This window comes from Crinia signifera, chromosome 2, assembly GCF_055691185.1.
Source record: "Crinia signifera chromosome 2, ASM5569118v1, whole genome shotgun sequence".
In the NCBI taxonomy this organism is placed as follows: Eukaryota; Metazoa; Chordata; class Amphibia; order Anura; family Myobatrachidae; genus Crinia; species Crinia signifera.
The window spans coordinates 173,147,795-173,164,109 of record NC_139218.1 but is presented as its reverse complement, the minus strand read 5'-3'; the positions used below and the strand labels follow the sequence as shown (position 1 = coordinate 173,164,109).

The 16,315-nt window shown below is 43.1% G+C and overlaps 1 protein-coding gene and 1 long non-coding RNA gene across 2 annotated transcripts in view; one reads left to right on the top strand and one right to left on the bottom strand.

Annotated features, from left to right (window-relative positions):
- The window catches only part of ELAPOR1 (endosome-lysosome associated apoptosis and autophagy regulator 1), a 514,464-nt gene that overhangs the window by 237,107 nt on the left and 261,042 nt on the right, over positions 1–16,315 (bottom strand). The window lies entirely within an intron of this gene.
- Positions 3,857–10,261, top strand: LOC146060217 (uncharacterized). Its single transcript, XR_014470396.1, has 2 exons — positions 3,857–4,237; positions 9,129–10,261. It is a non-coding gene; the product is annotated as an uncharacterized LOC146060217 (long non-coding RNA).

The window sequence follows — 16,315 nt, the reverse complement described above, 5'->3', positions numbered from 1 at the left end:
AGGATTCAATGTGAACAAGGTCCTGTTCATTTCCCCACTATCCAAGTGGGCATAGAGTTGATTTTATAAAGCGTGGCGAGCGCAGCGGAAAACATTTTACGTAATCCGCTCGCCACAATTCGGGCTCGGTGGCTTGCTGCGCTCGCCACGCTTTATAAAATCAACTCTATGCCCACGTGGATAGTGGAGAAATGAATAGGACTATGTTAACATTGAATCCTATGGAAAATTGCATCAGATCGCATGCGATATCGGATGCGATTCGATGCGATACTTTACAATTTTTAACGTTCAACTGCATTTTCCACCTTTCCAGTTTGTTTAAGTCACTTTGTGGTGTTTCCACATCCTCTTCTGAGTTAATTTCCTTAATCAATTTTGTGTCATCCGCAAATATTGCAATTTTACTCACTATGTCACTTTCAATATCATTAATATATATATATTAAACAAGGTGGGTCCCAATATTGAACCTTGCGGGACTCTACTTTGGACCTTACCCCAGCTAAAATTTATGCCATTTACCACAACTCTCTGTCACCGATTGTGCAACCAGTTTTTAATCCAATTACAAATTTTATCCCCTAACCCTAAATTACCTAGTTTCTTTAGTAACCTTTTGAGAGGCACCATGTCAAAAGCTTTAGGGAAATCAAGCAGTTTTACATCAACAGATTTCCCTAAGTCCAGCCCTCTACTGACTTCCTCATAGAAGCTAATTAAATTAGTCTGACATGATCTATTTTTGATGAACCCATGCTGAGCCTTACTTATCACTTTTTTCCTGTTCTAAGACATTTTGGATACTATCTCTTATTATTCCTTCTAATATTTTTCCCACAATGGATGTAAGGCTGACTGGTATATATTTTTCAGGGTTAGTTTTGCTAACTTTCTTCCATATTGGTACTACATTAGCTATGCACCAGTCCCTTGGTACTGTCCCCGGGTTTATTGAGTCCCCGAATATCAGATATAATGGTAGTGCTATGACAGACCTCAATTGTTTTAGTATCCTAGGGTGTATTTCATCCGGGCCAGGAGATTTGTTACTATTTAGGTTCTTTTTTTGGACTATTTCCTCACTCAAACATACAGTTTGGGAGCAATCAAGAGTTGAGCATTTAATCTGTGGGAGATCTTCTGAAGATCCTTCCCTTGTAAATACTGAAGCAAAAAATTTATTGAATAATTCCACTTTCTCTTTTCCTTCGATTACCAGGGTACCCTGCTTATTTTTTTAGTGGGCCAATATTTTCCTTCCTTAACCATTTCCTGTTTATATCACTAGAATATTTTAGGGTTTAGATTTGCTATCTGCAGCTATTTTACGTTCAGTCTCTAATTTAGCCATCTTGATTGTATTTTTACATTTCTTATAACATTCTTTATATGCGGCAAGTGATTTAGGTGTCCCACAATTTCCTGGGCTTTTGGGAATTGGTGTCTGAACGGTTGGCCATCCCACCAACTAAAGCTACCGTTCTGATGGAGATTGAACCTGAGCAAGTCTGGGAGAATTTATTGTTTGCTGTAGATTCGCAAAACTTTGGCCGGAATCCATTAAATGGCGAAGTCCTCGTCAGATCACCTGGGAGACTTGCCATCCCGTTAGCCGAAACCTTATAAGCTATACCGAGGGAGGCTGAAAAGAAGCAGAAGCCATACCGCATCCCAGAGGCTCAGAGACAGGCATTAAAAGAGGATATACACCTTGAAAGAAAAGCTGACACAACAAAGCAGCATAATGGAGTTCCACTTGATCATCAACCCGTGAATATACCGATGGTCCCATCGGAAATGGAAGTTCGGAGGAAACCTGTGCAGAGCTTCACAAAAGCTGATGTGACATGGCCGTGCAGAGGTGGAAAGCTTCTGTCCACAGAAAAGCTGGAGGCCTTGTCTGTAAAAACTGAAAAGCCACAGAGATGCCTGACCCTTCGAGGGGACCAGTGCACTTCCCCATTTGTGGGATGGTTTGTTTCACCAGAGAGTGACATATTTCTTTGGTCAGAACTGCCCTGTAAAGGGTTAAGAAGGAGCTGTCCAGCCTCAGAGAGAGTGCTTTGCAGCTAGGTAACAGAACCTGGTTCACTGCAGAGCCAGAAATGGGTCTATGGAGGTGTGTTTGAGAGAGAGAAGGGTGGGCTCTCAATCACATGACTGGGAAGTGGCAGTCGACAGTCATTAGGTCAACACCACTAGTTTGACATACTGCAAGGTCGTCATGGGTGAAGGTCAACATGGGACAAGGTTGACACAAGCATTAGGTCGACCTGGTCTAGGTCGACAGTAAAAAAGGTTGACGTGGTCATTCACTGTTTTTTTAACCGATATGTGCTGACAGGAGGTATTTCATGTCCTACCATCCACTAGGGCACTGGTAGTCCAAGTCCCTGGCACTACAATACTTAGGCCTTCTAACTGGCTACTACCAGGCAACAGCACCCATAGCAGCAAACTGAACAAGGTTTAAACTCTTCTACTTCAATCTCAATGGGATCATTAGGTCGTCCTAAAGATGGTCGACAGTCAACATGGACACAGGATTAAGTGCACCGCGTCCGCTCACTATGCTCGGCACATTATTCTCCCACCATGCCCTAGTGGTTGGTAGGGCATGAAATACCACCTGACGGCACATGTTGGTTCAAAAACAAAGTGAAAAACCTCATGTCAACCTTTTCACTGTAGACGTTCCCCATGTCGACCTAATGCTTGTGCTAACATAATGACCCTGATGACCTAACCCATGTTGACCTCCAGTCATATCGACCTTCCTGCATGTTGACTTAGTGGTGTCAACCTAATGCTTGTCGACCTAATGACTGTATCCCGTAAACCACTAGTTTACACTGCAACATAGTTTGGACACAACTCACCTATGTATAAATCTCTATGCACATTTAAATCTTCCCCACCTGCAATGCCACATGGTTTTGTTAAGGTGCACAGTTGCTTGCTCTTTCTAAAGCTGGCCATACATCTACAGATTTAGAGGATTATTCTGTTTGATTCACAAGGCTGCAAATTTGTGAATGCTGGGCTGGCTGGCTACCCCACCCCCCTCGCACTGCGGGTTCACACGCATGGCATGGGAATGGATGTTTTACATAAACATCCATTCGCAGGCCAGGCGGAACCTCCCACATCTATGTCTGACATACTTCTGAATACTGAACAGAGGACTGCGACCGGCATATCAGTTGCAGCAAAACCCAAATCCCGCTTGGAGGGCTCACTGGTTAATGCCGCTGACAAAGTAAGATTCTGCGCCTCTGAATCAGGTCTCGAGAATCCCTGACTTGTTAGTCTTCACGCAAGTTTTAAGAATTGTGACAAGTACTAAGATTTATAAAAAAATTTAGTGCAGAGGATTCACAATCGCCTCCTTTAGTTCGATCAGAACCCTTGAATGAATCTCATCTGGACCTGGTGACTTACTTGTTTATATTTTGCCCAGTCTCTTGAGGATCTCCTCTGCGATGAATTCTATATTTACTTCTAGCGGGATCATCTCCTTAGGGGTGCCTGTGTGCTCTGCTGACTTCTCTTCCCTAGTAAAAACTGATCAGAACAATAGCACTGCTTTATCTTTATCTTCAATAATGCTACTTCCATTAGCCTTGCTTAACAGTCCTATGTTCTCTTTTTTTAACCATTTGTTATTGATGTTATTTAAAAAACTTTTTGGGATTTTTATTTTCTATGGCTATTAGCTTTTCGGTTTCCCTTTTGGTAGCTTTAATTTCCTTTTTACAAATTTTATTTAACTCTTTGCGCTTTGTGCATGCCTCTTCATCCCCATAGCCTGGTATAATTTAAAGGTACTCTTTACTTAGAACGGCGCTGAAGGGTTAAAATTTAGAACCCATTTAGCATATAAGAATTTGCACGTAGTCTGTTCTCATCATGTTTTCCTTAGCTACATTTCAAGGTTGCCGATAATAAGCCTGAGCGTGTGTCTTATCTCTATACTGTTTCTATCTCCCCCTCTTGGAATTGCTATGCAGCGTGCACCTGCACAAACTCTTGTATAATCGAAAACCCCCCTTGTTACTCATTTTCTTTGTGTATGATATTTTGTATGCCCCCCCCCTGTTGAATTTGCCCTGCAACCTAACAGACCAATCAGAATGTAACACATACATATTGTATACTCCCATGTATTATGCTTTTAACTAGCTGCCTTTGTGATATTAAACAGAATGTTTCTTGACTCGCCACCGTGTGTTTGGTGTGTAGTGTTAAGAATACATTCTCACTGGTACCTAAGGGGCCACCAGGTCGAGGGGCTACACATTTATCCTTACAATTTGGGGGCCAGTCCGGGGTCCAGACGATCGTCCCCTGATCGGTAAGATAGAGAATTACTTGTCTGTCTTTTTCCGCTAAGGGATTGCGACCATCTACTGGATCTGAACTCACTCCGTGTTCCGGGAACACGTGACAAGGTAATATTTAAGTCCGGGACTTAATATTACGTAATTGTATGTAAGGAAATTTATGACGCCATAAATGTATCAGGGATACAAGGACCAGCGGTCCACGTCATAAAAAAGGACCTGGGGTCCACGTAAAGGTAATTCAAGTCCGGGACTTGAGATTACGAAACAGGTATCCGGGATACCGCAATTGAACCAGGGGTTCACAGAGAAAGCCTCCTCGATCTGATCGCCTAAATATATGTATGTACATGTTTGTCTGTTAATGTTGCAAACTGTGTATTTGTTTAAACACTCAGTGGACGGATGGTAAGTGTACGTACGCTGAAGTGTTCTGTCTGCCTTACTGTATGTTTTGTATTAAGAATACTCAGTGAACGGGTGGTAAGTGTACGGCCACTGAGTGTTATTGCTGTTTAAAGTGATTCTAAGTAGATTTGCAAAGTGATTTGGCTACTGAATGTCATTTTGTTTAAAGTGATTCTAAGTACAATTGCGACTTGACTTGTGACAGATATTATTGTGACTATATTGACTGACATACTGTTATATTATGGGATTATATTAGAGTAAAGAAACAGAATATTCCCCGCTTTTACCAGGAGAGACATGTAAAGAATATGTTGCCCGTGTCTCCCCCACAAATTACTATTTTATTAACCCTTGAGTAGACAATTTAGCGGGATAGATAGGATAATTAAAAATTGTCCCAAAACAATAATAACACCAATAGGATGTATAATATATTTAAAGAAAGCATGCAAAGGACGCAGTTTTACCCAAGGAGATATGAGACTCATTGTTAATGATATAATTGACCATTACAATAAATGAGACTGGAAAAAAGTTCCACTTATCAGTGTACCCTCAGTCACACAAACAACTGTAGGTTACCCACTTAATACACAAGAAGGCATAGATGCTATGTGGGATCAACTTGCTGCACATATAAATGAAGTGTTTAAAGCACGCTCATCTCTCCCCATAGCTGTAAGTTGTAAACAGAAACAGTACAAATTTCTGGAAAAGATTCAAGAAGTGCGGGACCGAGGAAGCAGGTCTGCCGCTTCTGCATAATGATAATTTACTTGTTTCCACTTTCATTAATAATCTGCTGCCGATGTATAGCCTCGCTGTGAAGCAGAATGTTTCAACTTAAACCTCTGATACAGTGAAGGATTTTGAAAAAAAAAACATTTGTATAAAAAGGAAGCAGCAGATTGTTTTGAAGTTAAAAGAAACACTGTCACACCACCACATACCCCGTTCACACGCTTCCAAAATCAAAACAATCCTAGGAGACAGAATAAATCATTCCGTTCTCCTAGAGACAGGCTACCTCAGAGGGCTCCTGCGGGACCCCCACCCAACAGGCAGACAAGCTGCTATAATTGTAAAAGGGATAGCCATTGGGCTAGAGACTGTCCGTTCCCTTCAAACAAACCCCGACAGATCAGTAACCCCATGCAGCCCAGCCAACCCAGACCTAGAGACAACCCCAGATTTCAGATTGACTGTGAAAGAGACAGACCTTAAAGGGCCATGACATAGGAAAACATGAATTTACTGTAATACCTGACTGCCTAATGAATTTGCTAGGCAGAGATCTTCTCTCTGTGCTAGAAATCACAATTAGTCCATCAGAAGCAGGAAAGGGAATTGATGTTTCATCACCACACTTGCTCATGACCGACAGTTCTGACCCAAACACAGAATTAGACACTGTAAATCCTCAGATATGGTCAACAGGACCTCAGAGCAATAAACCAATTAATTGTTCCCATTGCACCCACTGTACCTGATATAAACTCACTCATCTCAGCCATCCCTGTAGATGCCGCCTACTTCTCAGTAACCGATTTGAAAAATATATTTTTTAGCATATCTGTGGACACCCAGACACAACTGTTATTTGCATTTTCTTTTGAGGCCAGCAGTTAACATGATGCAGGAGTATATTGACTCCCCTGTTGTGTACAGCATCGTGCTCCAAGCCACAACCCCCCTGGCACCCCCCCTATGGTTCAGTCCTGCTACAGTATGCAGATGATCTGCTTATCTGTAGTTCAACAAAGGAGGCATGCCGAGAGGATGGTATATCACTGTTAAACTGGCTCTGTGAATGTGGGCACAAAGGGCGGTATTCAATGAGCTGAATCGTTTGTCACAGCGATTCAGTTTTTTCATTCGCCAGCCAATCGCCGGTTTTTTGCTGCCAATCGCCATGCATGGGGATTCGTGTGGAGTCGCCGAGTCACCCTATTCAACGTGGCTGAGAATCGCCGGCCCTAACGGCGATTCTCAGCCAACCCTGCGTTTCCCAAAACAGCGTCAGTAATGTCGTCAGTGTTTAAAAAAATGCAGTGAAATGCAAGAGAAATGCAAATTACCCTGAATAAACGCTTCCAATACTGCAGACGGCAAAATCGGGGTAATCTGCACAAAGGGCAAACGAAGGAGTGAGGTGGGGAGGAGAATCATGGGTAAGTGAGGTGCACCATGGGTAAGAACAGTGCTTTGTGGGAGAAAAAAAAAATACCTCAAAAAATTAAATATATATTTGTATAGCACTTCTACGACCATCACATCACACAAGGGCAGCAAATAATAATACATTACACTTGCACAGTTAAATAGAACACTTAAAACCAATTATTTGACATGTTCCTATCAAAGTTCACCAGAAAAAAATGACGAGGGACACTCGGTGAGGAACGGCGATATGTAACAAGAAAAAGGAATCGCCAACTTCACATTGAATACACTTTTGGCGATTCCCCACGACTACCGTCGATTCCCCATGCAAAATCCTATAGACTAAAAACGGCGATTTTTAGAGAATTACATTTGGCGATTGGTGCTTCATTCACCGGTCCTCAACGGCGATTATAGGTCATTGAATAGGGTGATTCGCTTATACAGCTCATAAAATCGCCGGCACACATGAAAAAAACACAGAATCGCCATAAAACTTGGCTATTCTGGCTCATTGAATACCGCCCAAAGTGTCAAAAAGCAAAAATGCAATGGTGCAAAAAGAATGTTGATTATTTAGGTTTTGTCTTGACAAAAAGGGAAAGGAAAGTCAGCCCACAACGCATACAGTCTGTATTGGGTCTGGTCCGCCCAAACACTATTATTGCAGACAGTGGATTCCTGACTGTTCCTACTATGATAACATTTTGAGACAAGCCACACTCAATGACAAACCTAAACAGATACAATGGTCACAAGAAATGTTAAATGCATATGAAAGCCTTAAAAATGTATGTTGATGAAAAGTCCGGCATTGACCCTCCCAAACTATGTACAACCATTTCATTTATATGCAAGGGACAAAATGTAAAACCATGGCGGGTGTGCTGACACAAGAATATGGAGGTAAGCTGCGCCCCGTGGCATTCTTTTCCAAAGTGATGCCGGTGTCGGTCCAAGGTATGCCTGCCTGTCTTCGGGCACTGGTGGCCTGTGCAATGGTAGCTGAGATGGCAACCACACTCACCCTAGGCTCACCCACTGTTCTCCATACCACACATAATGTTGTAGCATTACTTAAAGGGCTACACACACAACATGTCAGCCCAGCGTCTTAGTGGAGATGAGGTTCTGTTGCTAGGAAGCCCCTCACTCACCATTAAGTATGCAAACGCATCCTCAGGCCCCGCACCCATTCTAAATGCATTTTTAGGACTAAAGGGTTTCCAGGATGACATTCCTGACGATCATGACTGTTCTGCATCAATAGAGTCAGAGACCTCCCCTAGACTTGACATTTCCCCTGTACCAATACCAGGTTCTGACCATGTATTTGTGGATGGTTCTTGTAGTAGACCCAATGACTCGACATATCAGGCAGGCTACGCAGTGGTACGCCTCCCAAATGACATTTTAGAAGCGATACCCATTCCATATCAATCAGCACAAGCTGCAGAACTCATAGCGCTCACAAGAGCTTGCCAAATGTAGAAAGATAAACCTGATCACTGAACTACAAAGCTCAGCATCACAAAAAGACTTGGATGACTGGTTATTTCCAATATTGCAGAAAAATCCTATAACAGGATTGATCTGCAAAGAGGGGAGACCATGCATACCACAATCAAGCGCCCCATTGTTCATTGCTCACTACCATGGGGTAGGACATTATAGCAAAAACACCACAGCTATGCTTTTAAACAAAGATTTTTACATCACAGATGCAAAAACAGTTGCACGCATACTAACACAAGAAATCATCCCTAGATGGGGATGCCCGCTCCAAATAGATAGCGACAAAGGCACTGCCTTTACAGAAAAAAGTCACACAAGTTTTAGTGAAAGCACTATAAATAGATTGGAAATTTCACATTCCTTATCATCCCCAAAGTTCAGGAATTGTGGAAAAAATAAATAGGACTTTAAAGGACAAACTTAGGAAAGCCACAGGAGGAACATTTAATAAATGGAAACAAACCCTCCCCATAGTCCTAGCAGAAATTAGAATGACCCCCCCAACAGACTCTGGGTTATTCACCCTTTGAAATTTTAATAGGAAGACCTTTCCCCACGCCCTGGGCTAAGAAACCATTAGTAGTCCAGGAGGGAGACCTAGAACAGATTAGAGAAGAGTATGTTAGGTCCCTCATCACCAGACTTAGTGAAATTGAACATAGTGTTATTTGTAAAAATCTTTTTAATCCACAGGAATCAACACATCCTTTCCAGATCGGAGACAAGGTCGTTGTGAAGGTTCTCCCCAGGAATAAAGGTCCAGGAGATTTCACCCATGGTCCAGAAACAGAGATCGTAGCAGTAACGAGGACGGCTGTCCTTACAGAAGAGAGTCCAGTGTGGATACACGCATCCAGGGTAAAGAGAATCCCGAGTAACGTCCCGGATAGAGAACAGATCAAGGCGAGGTACTAATGGGGGCAGACAGCCCTAACCTCCTACATGATGGAGAAGACGACTCACCAGCAGATGAGGTCATTCTAGAATTCTGGACGATGGTGGATAACGTATATTATTCTATTGATTCTTGTTTGCCAGATACCTTTGCACAAAAACTGAAGTGGACATGACTGAAAAGGCAGGCGTATACATTTTCTGGTACAATTTTTTCAGCACCGAGGTAGCCGCCTACCAGATAGACTTTTGCACCATTAACCCCTGTGTCTCCAAACGATGGACATAGGGATGTAATAAAAATGGTCACCCAAATGGTATAGAACAGGCCCTTGTTCAATTAGCAATCTATATATTGATTATTCTTACTATTATCTGTATTGTCGTTTTTTGTATTATACTATGTTGTAGAAAACTTGCTACTAAAGGTATTATGTATGAATCCATTGCCCCTGCACACGCAAATTCCCCTGAAGGTTACAAACAATATCTCGCTAAGCACAGAAATAAGGAATTTGGTAAGAAGAATCATATCATCTAAATTCATGATTCTAAGAGGGGATTGAAGGGTTAAAATTTAGAACCCATTTAGCATATAAGAATTTGCACGTAGTCTGTTCTCATCATGTTTTCCTTAGCTACATTTCAAGGTTGCCGATAATAAGCCTGAGCGTGTGTCTTATCTCTATACTGTTTCTATCTCCCCCTCTTGGAATTGCTATGCAGCGTGCACCTGCACAAACTCTTGTATAATCGAAAACCCCCCTTGTTACTCATTTTCTTTGTGTATGATATTTTGTATGCCCCCCCCCTGTTGAATTTGCCCTGCAACCTAACAGACCAATCAGAATGTAACACATACATATTGTATACTCCCATGTATTATGCTTTTAACTAGCTGCCTTTGTGATATTAAACAGAATGTTTCTTGACTCGCCACCGTGTGTTTGGTGTGTAGTGTTAAGAATACATTCTCACTGGTACCTAAGGGGCCACCAGGTCGAGGGGCTACACATTTATCCTTACAGGCGCCCGTCGCGGCAATCGCGGGCATCGCATGCACTAAATAAACGCATGCGACGCGACCGACGATTTGCCATAGGGACCAATGTTAAATATCCAAATTGACTTCAATTTCATGTTCAATGCCTCAATGGACGCGATTTTCCCATAGGAAACCATGTTAAATGGGCCACAGAGGGCAAATAGGCACCCTGAAGTGTTAAATGTCCCCCACAATTTGTAACGCCACCCCACGATCAACGTGAACCCGAAGCGTGGCGAGCGTAGCGAGCCCGCGTGGGGCGGCGGTACGCGTCCTACGACCTTTTCATACCCCTACTATCCACGTCGGCGTGGAGTTGAGAATAGAATAGTGTGGCGAGCGCAGCGAGCCACCGAGCCCAAAGCGTGGCGAGCGCACGCGGATACCTGTGAAGCCCGCGAAGGGACGCGTTTACCTATGAAGGTATCCGCGTCCGCTCGCCACGCTTCGGGCTCGCCACACTATTCTATTCTCAACTCCACGCCGACGTGGATAGTAGGGGTATGAAAAGGTCGTAGGACGCGTACTGCCGCCCATCGCGGGCTCGCTGCGCTCGCCACGCTTCGGGTTCACGTTGATCGTGGGGTGGCGTTAAAAATTGTGGGGGGCATTTAACACTTCAGGGTGCCTATTTTCCCTTTGTGCCACATTTAACATGGTTTCCTATGGGAAAATCGCATCCATTGAGGCATTGAACATGAAATTGAGGTCAATTTGGACATTTAACATTTGTCCCTATGGCAACGCGACGGACGCGATTTTTTTTTCTTATTCCTCACCTTACTTTTTTGTTTAGCCATGCATTTTTCTTGCTGATGCTACTGTTCTTTCCCTTTGGGATAAATTGATTTGTTAATGTGTTTAACAGTTTTTTGAAAGTATCCCACATTATCTCTACATTTTTTTACCCTCAAATAGATCACCCCACCTTATATCCTTTATAGATTTCCTAAGCAAATCAAAGTTAGCTTTCCTGATTTTTAAGTATTTTAGACTGACCCCCATCACGTCAGTGCCAGATTAAGGTCTAAATGGGCCTGGTGTTGAATATCATCAAGGGCCTAGTATGTGTAATAATAGGGGTTGCGGCCAGTACCTAAAAATGTGGGGGGCGTGACCAGTGTTCTGGTTGGGTGGTCTGCTCATGGGTGTTTCTTTATTTGTGTAAATACTTTCAACTCCCGCGCACGCACGCACGCACGCACACACACACATGTACATATATATATATATATATATATATATATATATATATATATATATATATATATATATATACACACACAAGTCCAAATGGCTGGCACTCCAGCAATGCAACAACGGCGCAGGTGCCTTTCCAAAAAAAAGATGCATATAAGTCCAAATGACGGATGGCACTCTGCTTCAATAATAATAAGTAGGCGACACAAGGTGTCGCCTACTTATTATTATTGAAGCAGAGTGCCATCCGTCATTTGGACTTATATATATATATATATATATATATATATATATATACATACACTCCACGTTTAGCCTGCACTCCCTTGGCCTCAATGACTTACTTGCCAGGTGCCATCCGATAGGTCCCCGTCAGTATGGCGGGTACAATTGTATACATACATGCACGGCGGCACTCTCAGACGAAATGACAACAATGACACGGCTGTCTAGTCTCACTAGACAGCCGTGTCATTGTTGTCATTTCGTCTGAGAGTGCCGCCGTGCATGTATGTATATATATATATATGTATATTTATATATATATATATACAATGTAGTGGGGGCGGCGGCACTCAATGCGAATAAACGACAAGGCAGACGTGAGTTACCAACGTTTCGTGGCTTGTGTTGCCACTTTATCAAGGTGCCAGAGAACAAGTAAAAACAAACTTACACTTACTTAAGTAGCCCACTGAGACGTCCATGGAACACGGCGTGCAACTCTGCTGCGTCAAGATGACGTCACCTGCATAAGAGCGGCGCAGTGTGTCACGGAGGACACGTGATCTACACACCAAAATATAGTAGAATAGAAAAACATGAATGAAAGACATAAATATGCAAAATACACATTACAACAAGACAGAAAGCATAAATATTTTGTATTTTGCATATTTATGTCTTTCATTCATGTTTTTCTATTCTACTATATTTTGGTGTGTAGATCACGTGTCCTCCGTGACACACTGCGCCGCTCCTATGCAGGTGACGTCATCTTGACGCAGCAGAGTTGCACGCCGTGTTCCATGGACGTCTCAGTGGGCTACTTAAGTAAGTGTAAGTTTGTTTTTACTTGTTCTCTGGCACCTTGATAAAGTGGCAACACAAGCCACGAAACGTTGGTAACTCACGTCTGCCGTGTCGTTTATTCGCATTGAGTGCCGCCGCCCCCACTACATTGTATATGCGGTAATCGCCAGTTTGGCGTTTCTACCTGTGGAAGGCACCGACCGTTCCCTCTATCCTCCAGCTTGCCGGGAGTGCCGCCGTCCCCATTGCTATATATATATATATATATATATTACAAATTCTGACACTCACAGGATGCCGGTGCCCTCCAAAGGTGCACCCGCAGGACGCCGATGTCCTATGATACTTGCGGGATGCGGGATGAGGTGGCTTTCCAGTCATAAAAAAAAATACTGAAAGCCAAAACTTGGTAGACAATATTTTAGCACCTTTTATGTGGTCACCTAAGTTTACCACACCATATACCCCTTATACCAGTGGTTCCCCAACTGTGCGCCGTGGCTCCCTGGGGTGCCTCGGGACACATGCAGGGGTGCACTGGGTTGGTAGTCCAGGACCAACTCAAATTATTAATGGTTAATTATTTATAAGCAAAACCAGTGCTGGTGGCTGCCAATCATAAAATGTGTACAAATAGAAGCAATTCCTGCCCTTTTCCACATAACTGACCCTAAGAATCGCATATAAATCCAATCTAATTAAAATAAATTTGGCCTAGGGGTGCCGCGAAAAAAATTCTTATACTCTAGGGTGCCGTGATTAAAAAAAGATTGGGAACCCCTGCCTTATACAAATCAGGCAACACAATAGTAACCCCCTAATACTGTACATGCCTCTTACACATTATCATGGAATGAGTCAAAATTCACGTTATGCCACACAGATTAAGGCACATTTTGCCACATGGATTGAGCCAAAATACACACTATAATCAAACGGATTGAGCAATAATGCACAATATGCTTCTCAAACAGGGACATTGCGTGCCAAAGGCACACATTGATAATTTACACCATAATGCCACACACCATAATTTCCATTATATATTATGCCAAACACCATAATGCCAATTCAAAATTATGCTACATAAGTGCTGCTTACCTACGTGCTCATTGCCAGGGGATCCATGCTCATTGGCAGGGGTTCCATGCTTGTTGCCATGTGGGATTACATGCTCATTGCCAAGTGGGAATACATGCCTGCGGTAACTGGTGGACAGCCGCCGCCAGGCAGAAGTGACAGCCAGGCAGAGAGCGGGGGGCTGTCCGGCTGTATTCAGAGCACTGCAGGTCCCAGCTATTTGAAATAATACCCCTTTCACACCAGAAAATGCAGGGACTTACCTAGGATTTTCTGGTGTGAAGGGGAGAGAACCCCCACCCCTTTAACCGGATATATTGTTTAACCAACTATACTATGGAACCAACAGACCCATTTACATCATATTGAAGACCTTTTAAATGGGCTTCGAATGATTTTGGTCACATGAAAATCAGCCATTTGCTTCCAGAGAAATCTGCCCTCAAAGAACAGCCATGAAATTACATTTCAGAAATAAAATAAAATCAGTCTACCCGCAATATCTCTGAAACCAATTAACCAATGAACTAGCATGGTATCAGATTGAAGGCCCAGCAATTTGGCTTCGAGCCCAGCAATTTGGCTCGTTGGAACGCCCCAGTCCTCATCTGCAAAATGGGCTTATTTGGAGAGTGGGTCTGCAGCTGTAGCTCCATCAGGCCCATTGTTAATCCGGCCCTGCATATTGTTGTTTGCAAAAGCTAATTTCAAGTTAAACCATGTTGTGTTCACTGTTTCCCAGGTGTTCTATTACATTAGTATTTGATATCAGGTCCACATTATTTGTTAAAACTATGTCCAATATGGCCCTTTTTTGAGTAGGTGCATCCACCGACTGTGTAAAAAATTTGTCCTTCAAAACATTTAGAAATACCCTACTTTTAGTTGACGTACTTGTCTCAGTCCAGTCTATGGAGGTAATTCTGGTTGAAACACAAAGCTGCGAAATTTGCAGCATTGTGCAGCATATTTGCGCCACCCACCGCCTGCATGAATGCTCGTCCCCACTGGCACGCCGAATATTCCCGCACTCATGTGAATGGATGTTCAGAGTGTGGAGACCGCGTCGCGAGCTAAGGCTTCTCCTCTAACAGCCACATTTGTGGGGCCAAATTAGGCCTGGCACCAACCAGTGCTGCCAGGTTTTACAAGGGTACTCACAGGTGGTTTTAGCCCTTCAAAGAGGGGATGGAATAGTATCCCACACAAACTGACAACCCTGTACATGAGAACTGGCCCACATGTGCAACAATGCACAGGATGACACCCAAGATATAACCCCAACAGCACAGAGGATGCAACAATGCATAAGATTGTAACCAATAATACAGATAAATACCACTGTGAGAACAGATGGGTATTAACCCCAAAAGGGTATAATCCCTAATGCAGGGAATGCAACAAGAAGGTGAAACCACAATAGTAAAAAATAGCAGTTGCTAAGGAATATCTCCTGACTTATCTGGTGAGATGTAGGTGCAGGCTCAGTCAGAAGGACTCCTGGAACAAACAGAAACCAGCAGGAACACACAGAGATGTGGAGGCTGGAGGGACTGGGCAAGCAAGAAATCAGCAAGCAAGACTCTGATATGATGCTATAACCGGTGTCTGAGAGCCAGGTGAGCTAGGATTTTATTGCAAAACGCCCGCCCCTATGTGGCGTCCGCTGGTGTCCCACGCATCCGTGCCCATGCCGCCATATGGAGGCCGGTGTCTTGGACCTTAGCCTAGCAATGCATCCGGTGCTTCCGCCCGGCGACCAGAAGAAGATGGCCACCGGAGCTACGGTCGAAAGTTGCAACTTCCTCCAAAGCTAAGGGCACTCATGGGCAGCAAGGGAGGTCCTCGCTGTCCTCTAACACCCTGCTCTAACCCAGTATTTGAAAATGTTTCTGAAATGGTTCTGAGCAAGCTAAATCACTTTCACATCGCATTGTGGAGCCAGTTTATTACTGGGATATTACTGGCACCAAGCCTTTCACACTGAACCTGGTTCACCCATAGAAAACAGTGTAATGTCAATTTTAATGGACTTTTATGGCTCACGTTTGTATTATAGCTAAAAATAAACCTGTTTGTTGATGTTTATGTACTGTACCAATTACAAATGTCTTTATATATATATTAGAGAATCCTTTACAGTGCCAGTGATTTGCCTGTAAATTTCTGCCTCCCCTCTTATTCTAAGCAACTCCCTCACCTTCTTATCAGTCCATGTTGCCATAACTGTATGTTCTGTAGTGTAGAAATATGCCAGCAATGCTTCTCCATTACTTCAAATGCTATTTCTCTTGTTTCCTGATTCAGGATTGTGTCATCAGACAGGGAGACAGCCTACCACCTCCTTTTGCAGAGTAATGTGTTCAAAATACTGGGTCTGAGGCATTCACACTGCAAAATGGATTGGCTTTGTACCATGTAGGATCCTTCTTTTAACACTGTTTGAATGACCCGGTATTTTGACGATGGAACTTTCACACTGCACCTAAAACTGGGTTGCCACACTTAAAAAAAATTGACAATATACCATGTTATAGCTGCGGTGTTAAAGGGGTATTAGTATGGCAGGAGCAATATCTTTACACTTGGAAGTGATGTCGAAGATCCAGTCCAGGTTTTAGAGCAGCAG